The following is a 15,267-nucleotide window of genomic DNA, read 5'->3' on the forward strand; positions in this document are numbered from 1 at the left end:
ACGCTAATAAAAAAGGAATAAAAACACACAGAAACGCAATTGGAATGTTTACATGCGTTTTTAAAATTGTCTGTGTAGACCCAGCCTTATTGCACATCCTACATGCAGACCTTTACTCTGGGTCTATTTATAAAGCAGTAAATCTGACATTCACTGACACATGTACCTGGAATATTCACCATCAAGGAATGTTTCAGTGATTGTCATATTTACTGCTTTATAAATAGAGCTTTTTGTCATGTTTCTGAAACCCTTTTTTACAATTTTTGCAGTGTGGCAGGGTACATGATTCTGCAAAAGGAAGCCAGTGCATTTAGGGAATACTGTTGCCATGAAAGGGTGTATGTGGTCTACAAAAATCTTCAGCCAAGTGGTGTTTGTCAAAGTGACATCCAGATCCACAGACGTTTTTTTTTTTACAAACGACTATCACCCAAACCATCATACTCCTTCTACCACCTAATTTCTTCTTATACAACAACCTGCAGCCATGATGAACAGAAACCTAACAATCCATATGACCTAAACGAAAACAGGATTCATCAGGCCACCTTCTATCCAGTCCAGTTTTACCCCCATGTACCAATTTTAGGCAATTTTAGTGGTGGACAGGAGTCAGCATGGACACTTTGACAGGCCTATGGCTATGATCTCAACAAACTTCAATAAGCCTTGACCGTGTCATCATTTGTTCTTTCTTGGTCCAGGTTTGACAGGTAGTAACATCCAACAAGACCTGCCATTTTGAAGATGATCCAATCATTTAGTCACCACAATTTTCCCTTGCCAAAGTCACGCTGATTCTTGCCCATCATCTTGTCCATTTTTCCTGCTTCTAGGAACTGACTGTGTTACCAGTTAATAAACAGTATTACGCATTTTAACTCTCAGTGGTTTTAACGTCTTGAATGATCTGTGTATATTCACAGTTCTAAAAATTGTCTGTGACATTTTCAGCACAAAATGTTAATTACAAAGGAAGTCGGAAGACGTAAAACACATATGTGATAACAATGAGGACAAAATAGGGCAGCCTGGAGGCTCACCAGTTAGCAACCAGGTCTTTGCAGCACTAGGTGCCAGATTTACATCTCAGCCAGAACACTATCTGCATGGAGTTTGAATGTTCTCCTTGTTTACCTGGGTTTATTCCAGGTACTCCAGTTTCCTCCTACATCCCAAAAACATGCAGTTAGGTTAATTGGCTTCCCCCCAAAATTGAGCTTAAACCTTATTAATGGCACATGACTATAGTAGGAACATTAGATTGTGAGCTGGCTGGCCGAACTTTGAGGAACAGCCAGTGACATGATGATGGACTTTGTAAGTTGCTGCATAATATGTCAGTGCTATATAAATACTAGATAATAATAATAATAATCTTAATAATAATATATTGAACACAGAATCCCCTCTGCCCCTTTCACTTAGTTATTCTGATCAATGCAAGGGCCAGCCTGTTTATCCAGGAGTTTGTTTCCTAGAAAAATGAAACCTATTGTATACTTTATTGAGCTTGTCTTAGACTGTCAATTCATTTCATTTAAATATAAAACAGTTTCAGAGAAAACTTTAAGATTGGAAACAAATTCAGTGTCTAAGAATATATATTGCTTTGAGGAAAAAAAATAGCAAATGCATATAATTACATTCCTGGGAGACATGTTAGAGAGTGTTAAAAGGTGAATAGTTTGTATGAATATGTGTGTCTGTGTTTATATGCATGTGGCTTTTCTATTTTCTCTTGTTGGCAAGCACACTTCTTCTGTTTAATGTTTTTCCTGCAGACAAAGTGTATCTCCAGACAAAAACTTTTTTGGTTTACTTTTATTTTTTTTGGTGCATTTTGATTATCTGCCTATTTTCTAACTTGGTGATCTAGGCTTGTTTCACATTACCCCCTGTGTAGAGCTGACAACACTGCAGGATCACTGTTGAAGCTGAAGCAGTGTTGTTATCCACTTTGTGCCACATGAAGAGATATAGGGCCTGATTTATTAAAGTTCTCCAATGCTGGAGTGGATACACTTTCATCAGTGAAACTGAGTGATCCAGCAAACCTGGAATAGATAATGCCATAGTTTCAGATGGAAGGAGGATGGCCCCTCCCTTAATGTGTTGGGCTCATCCACTGGTAAATACACACCCACTGGCTGCACAGAAAGCTGATATAACGGGAGGCTGAGTGGTCACGAGTACACTAACAAAAGCAAAGAAAATGTATTTACTGCAAATGTTTGCATTATTCTATAGCCTTTATGTTATACCAAGCATTTTCATTGCAAAAGCAGCAACAGTTTTCTTCACTTATTATTTATTTAAAGCTTCAATTTGTGTAACAGTTCAAACTTGCCATGCAGTCCGGTCCAAATTTTAAAAGGTAAAACACATATGGAAGAAAACTGGAGTATCCAGAAGAAACCCACACCAGCAAGGGGAGAACATACAAAGTCCACATAGATTATGTTCTGTCTGAGGATAAAACCTGGGACCCCAGTTCTGAAAGAAGAGCATACAAGCTACTGAGATTTCATACCAGAAGTGCCAAATAAGCCTCTCCAAAACCAAAATAACTATTTGGGAAAAAAGAAAGGGCCTGGTATGGCCAGAAGAGTGTGTGTGTTTAGGGGGGAGAGGGGGAGTTATGCTCACTTTTTTGACAGCCAGGTTCCAGGGAACCTGATATTTTGAAAATATAAAAATAAATAATACCGATACCTTTTAGACATCTCAACTATGTTGTTTGAATGATTTGTTTGTTAATTTGAGGAACAATATATCCTACTGAGCTGCAGCCAATGTGTCCCACAATATACAATAGATTTTCAAAGTCAATTTGTGAATGAAGAAACGTGTGACATTTATTATTGCTGGTATTTCCCACCTATACTTTAATTAGGTAAAACAACATCCTTTTTAATTTATTAGGCAGTCCAAGCAATTTTGTTGACAATGCCATGTTCACCGCTGTGGAAGTTAACTAAAAAAGTTGGTGGTTAACTTAATTAATGGATTAATGTTTTTTTTTCCTGAATACAAGTCCCCCAGACATTTACAACAATTTTGGTGACACTACCATGGTTTAGGGCTTTGCAATTATCTAAACATACATTGGTCAAAGATCCCTCCCCCATCCTCCTCGGCAAACAACAAAAAATTAAAAAAAAGTTGAAATCTCCAAAAAGGTAAACTTTTTTTTACCCTAAAACTTTTTTTTTTGTTGCACTACAAAGTAAGATTTAGAGTAAACATTTATAGACAACATCTGAGCCTAGCAACTATGTATGATTGTTTATATTATATTAGCTTGGATAGCATCCTTTACTGTTTAAAGCAAAAAATTCTCTACATCATGATGAAGCTGAACATCTCAAATACAACTGTATGGATGGTTTGCTAAACAGGTAGTACAGTTTCCTTAATAAAATGTTAATATTTATTGTATTAGTAAATAATATGAACTATGTTAACTTCCAATATCTTAAGTTCAAGGAAAACCAAATAAAGGCTTTTGCTAGCACATAACTGGATATTTAAATTAAATAATATTTACTAAGGTCTATTACACATGAGCAGATCTGTTGTCAAGTAAGCATTCGCCTGGCCAGTCTTAAAACAGAGCAAACCGATATTTACAACACTGCTCTTTTGATTGATAGAGATAGGGAAGGGCTAAAACACAGGACCATGCTGTACATCAGGGGTGTCCAAACTTATTGCAAAGAGGGCCAGATTTGGTGAGATGAAAATGTATGGGGGCCAACCATTCAGCACGTACTCAGCGTTAGTGTGAGCGTGGTCTACGCTGGTCCCGCACAGCACATCCCCACCAGGGTGACGTGAGGGATTCCCTGTGCACGGAGTCCAGAGTCAGTGCGGGCTCCGTGCACAGCACGTTCTTGGAATAAGAGTGGGATTGGTCCGTGCGGGTCCCACACAGCACGGGCTCACTCTAATGACGTAGGGGACATGGGGACTCCCGTCCTGCCGATTATGCCCGCTGAGTAGCGGGCTAATAATTGCAAGGCGGTTGATCAACTTTAATGAAATATAAAATAGCTTTTTTTTGTACGCCTGTATCTTATAATGTGGTCAACAGTGCTGGCGGGCCGCATAATATTGATTTTATGACAGAGGCTGCGGGCCGGTGGAAATCTGAACACGGGCCGCAATTGGCCCCCGGGCCAGACTTTGGCCGTGCCTTGCTGTAGATGGTCCTACCAATGGGAGCTCACAATTGCATTTGCTTGATTGTTCACTCACAACATGACTTTTAAACTTTCAGTTAATATTTGTAAACACATATGATTATTCCACATCCAATTGAGGGAAAAAATTGGTTGCTCATAATTGTTTTGCTGCTAAATACCTTTCAGATTCACAGGTGATTTTATTTTTGAGGAGGATTGGTTATCCAGTTGTAAATTAGGAAAACAAAAAATATAGGATCCCCCTCTTACAGTGAGTATCAGTAAACTAGCAATGAACAAGTGCAAAAAATCTATAAAAGTCAACAAATCCATTTTTATAAAACTAAGTTTAGATTGAATTCTGCAAGTAAATTCAGGACCATGAGGGACTGGATAATATGATCCTTAAATCTAGCTACCAGCAACTGGCTGTATACCCTAATTGGTATATTAGAGCACAAAAAGGGAACAAAAAGCTGGGCCTTACAGTCAATTATACACAAACTAAATAATAGAGTAAGTTGTGGCTGTTGGGTATCATTTCTATTTTATCTATTTTATGAATTTGGGTTGCACAAAAACTGAACAGAATAGAAATTTGGTAGAAATGAATGTCAGGACTTTCTACAAGATAAGAAAAACTAAAGAAGTGCCTTTATAATTTAATGCTATATCAGTTTATAATCTGTTTTGACATTAAAGTGTATTTTAGCAATTTTTTATTATTGGGATAGACTAGATAAGGTAAGAATCCCTGACAGGTTTTACTACTATCTAGGGCTATAATAATGCGGAACTAAAGTTACTAATGTAAAAATCACAATTACCTTTATTCTGGCAGATCCCTCAATCGCACTGGATCTTTCCTCAATTGAGTCCCATGCCGTCCTGGAATTCTTTTTGCTCCCAGCCCGGAGGAAGGGTCAGGCGCCACCATCTTCAATCTTATTTCTTGTTCTGGCTACTTCGCGCATCCCTGGAGGCTCTTGGATGCTCAGCATCTCTGGCATGCACTGAAGGGGCATTTGTCTTCCTTAAGGGGAAAGAGATGCCGTTCTCAAGCCAACGCAGTGAGATCCACCCAATCGCGCACCTGCCCAGTGCGCGATAGGGTGATGTAGCTCGCTGTAAAGGGGAAAAAAAGAGAGTGGATCTCACTGCGTTTGCGTGAGAACAGCATCTCTTACCTCTTAAGGAAGGAAAATGCCCCCTCCGCGCATGCCAGAGATGCCGAGAATCCAGGAGCCTCCGGAGATGTGCGACGTAGTATCCTGGGAGGCTCTGCTCTGCGGTGATCAAGACAAAAAGAGGAGGTACTTCACTTTTTTTTTTACAAAAAATACTGTCTGTAAATCAAAAAGATACACAGATGGAACCATCCTGCAAGTAGGAGAGACTTACACCTGACTCAGAATTATTAGAATGTTCAACATTCTACAGAAAATCTAATGAATAACATGCAAATACCATACCCAACACCTACAACACTTGATACATTCTTTTATACTTCTTTTGAAACCTGTTCAAGTTGACCCCTTTCCTGTACAATTCTCAGAAGAGAGGAGAAGAATTTAAAAAGAAAAAACAATTAACTGCAGCCTCTGGTTCAGTGGAAAGGGTACAAATGAGAAGAGGACTCCTGGGAATCAGCAATCTACAAACTACACAGTTAGTCAGAAGTTTTCCATAGACATCACTATAAGAAAACTGCATCAAGAGTCATTTATAGGTCACTCTAAAGTGGAGGTGCAACTGTAATGATTTCTACACATCACGCAATTTGGATATGCAGGCATGTGACCACGCACCTAATGTTTGCAAAAAAAACTACCTAATACCAACAAACCCATATTTTCAGCTGTGTTTGTGATTCGTGATATTTTCCTGTGTAACAAAGTGGTATGTGTATCAGCCCCTAAATTTGTTGTTGGATATCTGTTGTTCTACGCATCAGAAATTGTACCATTTTGAGTTTGGCTTTACCCAATGTAGAGCCTGGGAGGAGGAGATATCGGCAACCCCAAAAATCCCCTGCTTCTGACGCCTATCAGGCTAATGATATTCAATGCCTATTTATACATAGAGATACCCAGTTCAAGTGAGCAAAGTTAGTGTTTTACCAACTTGCAATCTCAAGAAAAATAAAATAGGAAAAAATTTACAAATATAATCATAGTCCTAGCTTCTCATTAATTCTAAAAGAACCACAAAGCCCTAGAACAACATCACCTAATAACCTTAGCTAAAGATTTTTGGTCTTTTATTTGGGTATTCTACTTCCCTCCTACACTCTAAAAAACATAGTTGCAATTTGATTGGCTTCCTAACAAACAACGTCTAGTGTGTGTATAAGTGTGGAAGAACTTGGATTATAGGACCCTGCAGGGTACTGGGGCTAATGTAAATAGTTTCTATGTGTTTTGCTGTGTAATATGTGCTATGTATATATGGGGAAAAATACATTTGTATATAAAGAATTAGGAGTTAGAAGCTCCATGATTTCTTCACCTTTACATTGCTGCTAAATAAAACTAATGCAGTGGGAGATATATATTATAGGCAGCAGTGATTCCAATCAGTTTATGCTGACATTGTATATACAGGGGATACAAGCGCCTGCTACAAGTAAATAACAACTCGGATTTCCATAATATACGTCAGTCACTCAGTCCAGTCATTCTGGAGACATGGGGCCTGACTTATTAAAGCTCTCCAGGACTGGAGGGGATACACTTTCATCAGTGAAGCTGGGTGATCCAGCAAACCTGGAATGGATTTCTTCAAAGTAATTTGTTAGCTAATGTTTTGAATCCTGGACCAGATCCATTCCAGGTTTGCTGGATCACCCAGCTTCACTGAAGGAAGTGTATCCTCTAAAGCCTTAGAGTTAAAATAAATCAGGCCCATGGAGTCTATGGGAACAGATGAGAGCATAAGCATTCTGATAAGAGGGGCAAAGCAGCCACAAGAACAAAAGGTAAGAGGAATGGGGCTTCCCCCACCGAATCTCTTACCTCCATTCTTTAGGACTATATTGATAAAAACACATTTCTGCTTGGACTACCTATTCACTGGACAACCTATTCACTTGAATTACATTTTGAAATATCCAACCCTTTTTTCCAGATGATATAAGGGAGAAATATCAGAGGGTGGCTCAATGAGGGGAGGAAAAAGGGAAACAAGGGAAGGATACATGAGGAGAGTAACCACAAAAGCAGGGGAGTGAGGGAGAAAAAGGATATCAGTTGCAAAGGAATTAGTATGAAGGTAATGTATGGAGAAGATAGATAAGAGAGACACTTCATGTCAGTGGTCCAACCTTTTGCAGGTCGCAGACCACTAAATGCACGGACTCCCAACTGTAGATATATAGATTTGAAATTGTTATCAATATCCTAGAGGTAAAAAAGTTTGGGGTGGTAATGAAAACAGCTCTACCAAGTGCTTCCCTAGAGTACTATGTAGCTTCTTAAAGCTGCACAAAGCAACCCACTGCAGACTAGTTCAAATCATGCACAGCCATATAGTACAAAAACTTAATTAAAGGAGACCTCCATAAAACAGGATAATTAGACCAAAGAGAATGAAATTGTTTTTCACCACTATTAATAATATTATTAACTACTATTTATATAGTGCCAACCTATTACGCAGTAACGTCCAGAACTGTCCATCAAAGGGATCTGGCTTAGCAGATGACTTAAATTTTTCAAAAGTTCACATTACTGTAAACTTTACTTCCTAAAATTACACCTATAAACAATTTTAAAGTTTTACATTCCTTTTTATACTTTGATAAAATATGTAATATCATTAAATGATGGATGTTATTTGGATACAAAACATCCCTATTATTGAGAATTACTCAATTAAGGGAATACGTATAAAGGAATACTTATGCCTGCAGGATTGGTTTATTTTTAACAAGAAGCCTTTTTTTACTTTTTATTATTTATTATTATTAAACAGGATTTATATAGCGCCAACATATTACACAGCGCTGTACGTTAAATAGGGGTACTTGTTGACTTGACTTAAGATACAGTAGAAGTATTTGAACGTGTAATATTGCTGTGAAGGGAAACAAAAATACAATTAGTGAAATTTTTTACTATTGACCATTGACAAAAAACACAGAAAGTTAAAATGTTAGAATGTGCAAAACAGATCTAAGCCACTAAGTAGCAGAAACAATTTAAGAAACTAGAACCAGTTTTTAAAAGGTACGACTAAAGAAACATTTTTAATGCTGTTTTTTGGTCCTCATCTAGAGAAAACTATTTTGCCATCAGCTAGCCTAAACAGCTAGAAGCTTTATTGAGAGTGGGGGAAGAACAGAGTTGGAAAGCTACATGTGGAACTAATTACTCACATGGAGGCCATGACAAAGACCATTACTCTAGACTTATCATGGGGGCTTCATTTTCAGGAAGTGGCTGTAATTACTGCTCAGGTCTAGAAGAACAGCCTACAAACTGCTGGCAATTGCAACACTAGAGGAAAAAAAGATGACGTGAAAAAAGCGACATTATTTGTCCACAAGATAAAATAGAAACACATACACACTGAGAATAGTTTAACTCATTCAGTGCAGAAGCATCAGAAGCAGATACAGGACAGTCCCTTTTTTTTTACTCCCTGAATTTTTGACTTTCCTAGCTTCAGGAATTTTATAACACACAAACAAATCAATTTGTATTTCTTCCTCTCATATTCTTTGCAAACAATGTAAAGAGTTAGGGTCATATCCCTTCACTTTCAGTTGGCTGCACTTTAACTACAGCTTGGATTTATTTATTTATTTTCTAACACAGCTTTTCCATTCTGGGGCCCACTTCCTGCCTAGCTCTACTTAGAAAAAAACTGGCTGCAAGATGAAATGACTGCTTAACATTACACTAAAACATCTGGTACCATTTTATACACAGACCTATGTCTTTAGCACGAGCAACTCTAGCTGTCTCTCCTCTAGCACAGTGCATACCCAAACCTCCCAAGGGTGACATCATCCCATATATGGACTCTCAGGCCCTGCCCTCCCCCTTTTCCTGGTCCTAAATTCATTGCCAGATCCCCAGTCTGCTGCAAATGTGCCACGTCAAGGCTGGAAATCAGAACACTTTCTGTGACTGTGTTTGTCAACGCTGGTAGAATATGAGGGGTACCAAAAAAAGAGGACTATTTTTTTCCGCTTCGCTCTCCAACCTATGGGCAAAACCAGCAAATGGGAAAATGTTACCAATGAAGACTGAAGGATTTTACCATAAACAAAAACGTGAAATTTTTATTCTGGAGAAAGCCTGCTCCGTCGCCCCAGTGTTCAGACTACCTGTTCAGGACAATACCGTTGTACAGTAGTCTGCACATTGGTTAGACTGGGCATGGGACAGCAGCGACATGGATTAAAGGGGGGACACAGGTTCCTGATGCCACCGGAGGGTCACTTAGTGTTCTTCCTTTCAAGCTTTTCATATGAAGTGTTTCTCTTCGCAGGTTTTGCACATAGGGAAATAGGAAACGCTAAGAAGGGACAGAATGGACAGAAGGACTTCGCACTGGTGCAGGGAAAGGCATACTGGTAAGGCCTAACTTTGGACAAACCCCTGCCCAGTAAATTTACTGGAATTAGATGCATAGTGCCAGTCTGCAGCACCAGTATACCCCATGCCTCTTATCTGCTGCAGCTGGGGAGTCAACGTGATATGACTTTAACACACAACTTATAGCAGCAGTAAAGTAGGAAAAGTAAACTGAATAGATATTAGAAAAAAGGGGTATGTCAACATAAAACTAGCCAGATAGAATTGTTTTATGAATTGGTTAAACGTGGATTTGTTTTATGCCTTAATGCTAACGTAATTTTTTTCTTACTATAGTTGCCATCACTACTTGATTCCAGAGACATTCCTAAGAATCGAAGGTTTGTCACTGGATACTTTTGTACCCAAAAGATTTCTGATTTTGAAAAATGGTTAATGTTACAATAAAATTGCATTTTTTTTCAAATGTTACATTGATTTTAAATACTTTTTTATTGCATTGAATTTTAGTTAATATTTTAAGCAGATGTATTTAAAAAGGAATACTTCATGATGCATATGGTGCACTATCTTCCTTGGACATTGAATTGCAGAAATAATGTCAAGCTTGGGAACATGACCTCTGCAGCAATGTGTCCCTGGAAACTGTGCAAAGATGTTGGCAACTAAAAGAGATACTTATACGGTGCTAGAACTTTGTGTTACCTACTTTATAGTTTTACTGCTTGAGTGATAACTATAAAAAATTTTTTTGTTCAGAAACTTCCTATTTCTACTGATTCATCTCTTGCTAATAAAACTACTGGAAACATGAACACCAACTATGCAATGCATAGCTAACTTCATCCTTCCAGCAGCATAAGGGTTAGTGTGGTCATGATAAAGGATGTTTTCCCAGGGAAATCTTTTGACAACTGCACAAATTGTTATGTCTTAAGACAGCAGAGCTGTCACAAGAACAGATGGGATATAGCATAGTCTGAATCAGGCAGAGATAAATTACATTGTGTTTCAATGTAACGTAAACCAAGGCTCACATAAACCTCGGTGGTTTGTCCTTTGTATAATATATGCTTTATGGGAATATATTTTCTTCAATACATGGTGAATCCTATATTTTTTGTAACAAAGAGTAAAGTAGGTTAAGTAAAACAAAAAAAGGCATGTTGATATACAAAATTCAACATTATCTAGTTTAAAAAAATATTAATTTAATGCACACAGATACACTAACATTTTTTATCATGGCAACAAACACAGAATTATTAGAAATATTAGCTAAGCTATTCGCTTATCACACAATACAGTCTTTAACACAAAAGGACAACAGGCCGCTATTATTAATATCCTTCAACAACAAATACATCTCACTCACTATAAATATAATAAATTAATTACAAATATTACAAACAAGCTTTGAGTAGAATAAGCAAAGCGAAGTAAAAGTAATAAAAAAAAAAATAATAAAGAAATTGTATTTTATATATATATATATATATATATATATATATATGTAAATTAACTGAACAATTATTTGAATTAATTTATCTGACATATTTTATACATATATTTAAAATATATATAGTGAGCTCTCTTTTTGGTTTCAGTACTACACATTGTAATACAGTATTGGATATAATATATCACACATGTAGGAAACATTTTTAAAAAGTTTATAATTAAATAGCTAAATTTAACTTTATAAAAATACCGGCCCAGTACAGTTAAAAAAATGCCAAAGCTATAAAAAAAAAAAAACAGCAGCTGTAAAACACAATATCAATATGTTTTACATTTATTATACATTAATCAATACAATTTCATGGATTTTTTTTTTGAATTGATAATTTAATTCTAGCAAGTCTAACTGTACATCATTCCATTCCAGGGGCTATAGAAGAATTAATGTTATGGAACAATTGTAGAGATATATATTCTATCTATCGATCTACCTACCTATCTACCTATCTATTTCCCAGCAATATTTCTTATTACTTACAACCTAAATATTTAATTTAACACCTAATCGACTTTGTTATATTAAGCCCATTTAAAGACTCAGCTTCTGGCTTACACACATTTGGCTTACATTTTATAAACCATCAATGTAAAATTTTCTGGACAAGAACCTTTCCTTTTAGATAAACATTTTTCTCTTCTAAATGATTTTACTGTCTAATACACATTCATTTTGAATAAACTATTATGATATTGTAGCACTAGTAGATTTTAATAGAGTATACAGGCATAGAGTAACCCAATAAAGCTTAGAAATGTTGGGTATATAAAATATTTAAATAACTAAAACAAGTATTACACACAAGTCGGATGGCTTTGTTAGACAGTCTGCATAATACTAGATAAAATTATGAAATAAGCTAAAAATATTAAGCAACAATGCCTGCCGATGAAACACACTGATAGTCAGTCACTCCTCCTGTCCTTACAGTAAGAAGTTAATGGGTAACCGTCATTTTTTTTAAACATTTTTTATGGTGTTGGTTTTTGGTAATGGTATGTAATATAAATTAACATCATGATATATATATATATATATATATATAATCTCAAATCATTATTTTAAACACACATTATACTGAATAAGAAAATAATCAAATAATTGATGTTATTAATATAATTAACAGACAAGAGAGTTATGAAAGATATGAGTTGCAGTCAAATAATAGGTACTACCATACCTTGGATGATATATGTTTCATATGCTTTATTCTTTTAATATAGTTGCAAAAAAGAAAACACACACAAAAATTAAACTAACATTGACTTTAACTGTAACGGGAAGTTAGCTTTCAAAGGAAAGAAGACTTCCATATGTCTCCCTCATGCTCCCCATCTGTTAACAAGGCCAACGAGCTTCCTGTCTGGAGTTGGCCTTCTATCTAGACCATTTCAAACATGTTTATACAAAGAGAAAAAAAACTTCAGGTAACTACTCTTATCACCACAGCAGGCAGACCACACACAGTGTGAAGGAAAAAAAAATATATGAAATTATACACAAAAATGCTAACTCAGTATAAAGGCTGAATATTGAGTACAGTTATGGCACATTAAAAATAGACATACTGAGGTCACGTTTCTTGTGGAATGCCCATAATTTTCTTTAACAGATGGCTGGGCAACTTGACACAATGGATACACAGGTAGAGTTACTAAATGGAGAAAACAAGCTGTGAAACAGATATGGGGAGACCATAACCAATCTTTACTATTCAGTGTAACATTTACAAATATAAATAATTTTAGTATATATATACATATTATATATATAGTTACGTTTTTCAATTTATGTGCACTCAAGCATTTTCCATTTTTTTTCTATAGATGATAAAAATACTAACCATACATCAATGCCATATCTGTCTGTTAATACTAATATTACTTATGATTACATTTTCACCGCATGCTATAGAACACAAAATAAAAAACTGCATGTGTTCAAAACCAAACAGCAGAACAAGAATAAAATATACAGTTATTTCAATGCAATAAAAAATATTTATTATGGAATCATTTCTAATGTCATGCTACAGAAGGGCATCATAATATCTAAACCATGCACCATATAAATATATCACTAAAAAAATCAAAACAAAATATATAGTGCAGTGCATATGGTTTTAGACATTCTGATGAATTGTAGTATGATTGTTATATATATATATATATATAATATTTTATATAAAATAACACACATACAGATATTATCTTTGGAATAATATTTTTCTAATAACCTATATTCTAAAATAATTATGTATTTTCTTCAGTTCCCCCCATGTATATATCCACAGTAAATTATTTTGATGTTGATTAAAATGTATATAGTGTTCTGCAAGTAAATTGAGTTTTGTGGTACTGATTGTAAAGGATAAACAAAGTTGGATTATCTGTATTTGCATTTATTTTATGGATTAGAATAAAGCATAATGAACAGTTGCACACTGTAATTATTGTAATTTTATGTCACTCGTTTGTACAACCATGTTCACCTTGCATGCAACAAAATCTAAGAGATAATCAGCTTGTGCGGATGGAATCGTGGGATTGGCTGGAAGGAGTTGTCATGTGTCTGCCTGTCTACACTTGCTGTGCAGAACATCCTCTCACCTGTACAGCAGGCACAGACAGGCAGTCACATGACAACCCAGCCTGAGTGACAACCAGCCAATCACAGCGCAGCTCTGGAAATCTATAGCAACTACATCTTGATATACAGTACCCCAGCATCAGCTGCAACTACGACATAGCAAGGACTGATTTTATTCTGTTGCCGGAAAAATAACATGTACTTGAACATTTTCCTAGTTCTAATGCATTTCCTATATGGTCTCGTGAGATCTAAGCTGAATAGTTTAAACAGGGGCCACAACTCCACAATAAAAACAAATTCTGTGATGTTGTTGCACTACTTTGTTAGATGTTACTGTGCTGGCTGTAATGTATGACAAACGTTCTAAGCCATATTTAAAGGTTATCTTCACCCAATGCTTTAAATCCAGAAAAATAGAACTGGATGGATGTAAAAGGTTTTGTGCATAGTTTTAATAGAACAATTCTTTAAATTCCCCAACTGTACTGTCCTACCTTGGACTCCCTCCTTTAATTTTCTACGCTTCCATTGTGCTTAGACTTGTGAATAGTCTGGATCCTTTAGCATCCTTTGGGCTTTGCAAAGGCATTCAGTAATAATGATATTTAAAAGGTTAGTCCACACATTATATCTCACTGTAGCTGCAGTGGGATGAAAATCCTTCTTTATGACATCTGTCATGATCTCCATCTTTATTATCGCAGAACCTAAGCCCTCAGGTTTAACCAACCACTGAAAGGGGTCACACTCCCCCACCCGCCAATTCATTTAGTTTACGTATAAGAAAAGCGGTAGCACTGAGTTTGCGCCTGTTGCAGGATAGTTGTAATAAAAGTCTGTTGTGTTGATAGCAAACCTGGAAATTCTGCTGGGGAAATCTTTCCAGTAAAATCACAGAAAAATGCAAAAAGTCAGTGAAAGAGCCAGTCTACCTACATGCATCCATAACTGAAATGTGTAAGCTAGCCCTTTAATCGTCAATACTTCCTTACACTACTTTTTTGTCCTTGGTCAAGTCCTTTAAAGCCAAACTAACGGTTATACCCCTAATGGAGATAAATACTACTAGCAGTTATACAGTTCCAGTAATATACCCAATTCACAGACCTACCACTGGATTTAGTTTTGCTTGTTCTTGTTTCTGTGAATGGTATAAACCAAGAAGTGAAATAGTTACAGTATATAATAGGAAATACATAACTAACTGAAATAACATTTATTATACCAACTTGAAACATTATAAATGTATTACTAAAAATAAATAAATGACTATATAACAGGTATATTAAATAATTGAATAAATATGTGACTGTCTGGAGAGTGGGAAAGCATGTATAAAGGAGTGACTGTGTAAAAAAAAAGATTCATGGGAAAAGAATATATATATATATAAATATATATATATATATATATATATATATAT

The 15,267-nt window shown here is 36.0% G+C and overlaps 1 protein-coding gene and 1 long non-coding RNA gene across 2 annotated transcripts in view; one reads left to right on the forward strand and one right to left on the reverse strand.

Moving 5' to 3' along the window:
• DNM3 (dynamin 3) overlaps positions 1-15,267 on the reverse strand; it is a 156,569-nt gene that overhangs the window by 94,439 nt on the left and 46,863 nt on the right. The window lies entirely within an intron of this gene.
• Positions 9,294-13,690, forward strand: LOC140336676 (uncharacterized). Its single transcript, XR_011921930.1, has 2 exons — positions 9,294-9,771; positions 10,070-13,690. It is a non-coding gene; the product is annotated as an uncharacterized lncRNA (long non-coding RNA).

Source organism: Pyxicephalus adspersus, chromosome 8 (assembly GCF_032062135.1).
Source record: "Pyxicephalus adspersus chromosome 8, UCB_Pads_2.0, whole genome shotgun sequence".
Taxonomy (NCBI): Eukaryota; Metazoa; Chordata; class Amphibia; order Anura; family Pyxicephalidae; genus Pyxicephalus; species Pyxicephalus adspersus.